Source organism: Anomaloglossus baeobatrachus, unplaced genomic scaffold (genome assembly GCF_048569485.1).
Source record: "Anomaloglossus baeobatrachus isolate aAnoBae1 unplaced genomic scaffold, aAnoBae1.hap1 Scaffold_125, whole genome shotgun sequence".
In the NCBI taxonomy this organism is placed as follows: domain Eukaryota; kingdom Metazoa; phylum Chordata; class Amphibia; order Anura; family Aromobatidae; genus Anomaloglossus; species Anomaloglossus baeobatrachus.
This window is the reverse complement of record NW_027441895.1, coordinates 87841-92232: the sequence shown is the minus strand read 5'-3', so window position 1 is coordinate 92232 and position 4392 is coordinate 87841.

The following is a 4392-nucleotide window of genomic DNA, read 5'->3' as shown; positions in this document are numbered from 1 at the left end:
TTATTTATTGCCTGGTTCTTTTGCTTATCTGGGTTTGTCATTTGTTGTGGTTGGTTTCAGTTTATTTCCTTCCAGGGATTTCCCCCCTCAGTGGATTGTTGAGGAACTCCGTGCAGTTCTATGTGGAGTATAGCTCCTTTGGGTCCATGTGTTTATGGCTTGTTGAATTTGTTATAATTCTTGTTTTCTGTTCATTGGTATGACAAGGGCACCTGGTATAGGACGGAGTTCAGATCGAGCGATCTGAGGGCCTTTTTGTACTATCAGGAAGTTGGTATTTTGCAGGGTTTTTCTCTGGCTACCATCAGTCCCTTTCCTGTCCTTTCCTATTTTAGTCAGCGGGGGCCTCACCTTTTGCTAATCCTGTCATCTACCTGTGTATTGTGTTTTTCCTATATCACCGCAGTCTTTGAATGTGGGGGGCTTGCTATTCTTGTCTATTTTCTGAGGCAGAGAGTTATTCATCTTTCCTACCTTTAGGATAGTTAGTTCTCCGGCTGGGTTCACGGTGCACAGGATGTTAGTTCACCCCTCAGCTACTTCTAGTTGTGTTGGTTAGTAAGGGGATGGCGGCCAGATTAGTTGCCAATGCTCTTGTCACCTTTTTGCCAATGATTTGTGGTGATCTTCCATGGTTCCGGATCATAACAAGGGAGCTTCCCAGCTAAGCAACAGAGAGGGAAGATTCCTGCTTGAAAATAAACTGACAATAACCACAATAATTGACAACCCAGAAAAGAACAAAACAACTTAAGAAAGAAACAAGCACTTATCTGGGGTAGATGTGGTCTGGAGCAAAATGAAAAGGCTGGTGAAGTAAAGAACAAATGATAACCGACCCAGACAGCCATGAAGCAAAAGCTTAAATAGGCAGAGAGTTAGCAATTGAAACGCCCATTGCAACAGCACACTTGGTCTCTGTCCAAACCATTCCTGGCCACAAGAGGGAGCCTCACAGAAGCAAAAGTATAACTGCTATTCACAACACAAATCCTAGGAGTATAGTGAACAGATAAAGCCAGATTGGCTAATTCTTTAGATTTGGATGTAGATAATAACAGAAGTAACAATAATAGGGCTGTCGAAATTAACAAAATGATGGTCGCGGGGTAAATAAAGTGCAAGGGCTGGCTGTAAATAAATATACAGTTAGGTCCAGAAATATTTGGACAGTGACACAAGTTTTGTTATTTTAGCTGTTTACAAAAACATGTTCAGAAATACAATTATATATATAATATGGGCTGAAAGTGCACACTCCCAGCTGCAATATGAGAGTTTTCACATCCAAATCGGAGAAAGGGTTTAGGAATCATAGCTCTGTAATGCATAGCCTCCTCTTTTTAAAGGGACGAAAAGTAATTGGACAAGGGACTCTAAGGGCTGCAATTAACTCTGAAGGCATCTCCCTCGTTAACCTGTAATCAATGAAGTAGTTAAAAGGTCTGGGGTTGATTACAGGTGTGTGGTTTTGCATTTGGAAGCTGTTGCTGTGACCAGACAACATGCGGTCTAAGGAACTCTCAATTGAGGTGAAGCAGAACATCCTGAGGCTGAAAAAAAAGAAAAAATCCATCAGAGAGATAGCAGACATGCTTGGAGTAGCAAAATCAACAGTCGGGTACATTCTTAGAAAAAAGGAATTGACTGGTGAGCTTGGGAACTCAAAAAGGCCTGGGCGTCCACGGATGACAACAGTGGTGGATGATCGCCGCATACTTTCTTTGGTGAAGAAGAACCCGTTCACAACATCAACTGAAGTCCAGAACACTCTCAGTGAAGTAGGTGTATCTGTCTCTAAGTCAACAGTAAAGAGAAGACTCCATGAAAGTAAATACAAAGGGTTCACATATAGATGCAAACCATTCATCAATTCCAAAAATAGACAGGCCAGAGTTAAATTTGCTGAAAAACACCTCATTAAGCCAGCTCAGTTCTGGAAAAGTATTCTATGGACAGATGAGACCAAGATCAACCTGTACCAGAATGATGGGAAGAAAAAAGTTTGGAGAAGAAAGGGAACGGCACATGATCCAAGGCACACCACATCCTCTGTAAAACATGGTGGAGGCAACGTGATGGCATGGGCATGCATGGCTTTCAATGGCACTGGGTCACTTGTGTTTATTGATGACATAACAGCAGACAAGAGTAGCCGGATGAATTCTGAAGTGTACCGGGATATACTTTCAGCCCAGATTCAGCCAAATGCCGCAAAGTTGATCGGACGACTCTTCATAGTACAGATGGACAATGACCCCAAGCATACAGCCAAAGCTACCCAGGAGTTCATGAGTGCAAAAAAGTGGAACATTCTGCAATGGCCAAGTCAATCACCAGATCTTAACCCAATTGAGCATGCATTTCACTTGCTCGAATCCAGACTTAAGACGGAAAGACCCACAAACAAGCAAGACCTGAAGGCTGCGGCTGTAAAGGCCTGGCAAAGCATTAAAAAGGAGGAAACCCAGCGTTTGGTGATGTCCATGGGTTCCAGACTTAAGGCAGTGATTGCCTCCAAAGGATTCGCAACAAAATATTGAAAATAAAAATATTTTGTTTGGGTTTGGTTTATTTGTCCAATTGCTTTTGACCTCCTAAAATGTGGAGTGTTTGTAAAGAAATGTGTACAATTCCTACAATTTCTATCAGATATTTTTGTTCAAACCTTCAAATTAAACGTTACAATCTGCACTTGAATTCTGTTGTAGAGGTTTCATTTCAAATCCAATGTGGTGGCATGCAGAGCCCAACTCGCGAAAATTGTGTCACTGTCATTTCTGGACCTAACTGTATATATATATATATATATATATATATATATATATATATATATATATATATATATATTGTGAGACAGGGGATATGGCTCAGCTGGGATCTTTGCTTTGGTCCAAGCAAGTGGCTATGGATTCACAGATGACAGCGGCAGACTGGCAGGTTCCACACAGATACGGCCACTGCCATTTTTTTATTGTGTACACTTATCTCTCAGTGTTACACATGCTAAAACAGGAAAATAAATGTCTAAGGCCGTCTGGCCACTAACTAACAGAATGCTAACTACAAAATAAACCTATGTAAGAAACAAAATAGTATTCTCTTACTGTGTCAGTTCCTCAGCACAGCAAGTGGAGGTATGGAGTCTCAGCACCAGCAGCTATGAGCCTGTACTACTCTCCTCAGCAGTCTCCTTGTTCTGAATGCCTCCTGATTATTTCAGCTGATCCAGTGAGGAATCAAAACCTGGATTAAATGTGGAGAAGGGAGCAACCAGTCCCACTGCCATTCCTACTGATTGCTCCAGGAAAAACCGAGCCCAAAAGTACACTGAAATAAACAGGCTTCAGTGACTAACTTATTGCTGAGCCAGATCTGACTTTCCCAGCTTTTCCCAGCCCATTTGCATGGGCTGACTGCTCCACATTCAGTACATGGAGACATATGAAATGAACCGAGGGGAAACATACCTGTTCTCTAGTACTTCTCCCTTCGACATCTCACATTCATCCCCCTCTGTTCGAGCCCGTTGGGTCGGACACAATGACTTACCAAGCAGTGCGTTCTAGACAACGCGTCTGCGTTCCCATGCGCCTTGCCTGCTCTGTGCTACACTGAAAATTTAAAATATGTAACGCCAAGAACCAGCGTGTCACCCGCGCATTGCCCTCTTTTGCCTGGGACATTCATGTCAGGGGTGAATGGTCCGTTACTAGTAGAGATGAGCGAACCGGTCGCGGTTCGGCTCGAGTTCGGTTCGCCGAACGTGCGTCTCGTTCGAGTTCGGTTCGGCGAACGTTCGACGAACCGAACTCGAACCGCATAGGAAACAATGGCAGGCAATCACAAACACATAAAAACACCTAGAAAACACCCTCAAAGGTGTCCAAAAGGTGACAAACAACTCACAACACAACACAAACACATGGGAAAGTGACAAGGACATATACTCATGCGAAAACAAAACAGCAGGACAAGGAAAAAGAGGAGGAGACACAGATATAGGCATGGCACGCCCTTCTAAAATCATGTAAAACACCGCAAGGTGACTCCAAGCTGAGTCTCCCTTTTTTCCAAAAATTGGGCCCCACACACACCCACCCCTTCAGTGGCAGCACTTGTGCCCCAGTTGTACACATCACAGCTAGATTTGCATCAAGCACATTCAAAAATACGCCATACTTAACCGTCCCCAGGATGACACCGGGGTAAGTAGCAAAGTCTTTCCTGATCCCAGCTCTGTGCATCTTGGATCATTTTTAAAAACAATGTAAGCAAGGGTTACTCCAAGCGGAGTCTCCCTTTTTTCCAAAAATTGGGCCACACACACACCCACCCCTTCAGTGGCAGCACTTGTGCCCCAGTTGTACACTTCACAGCTAGATTTGCATC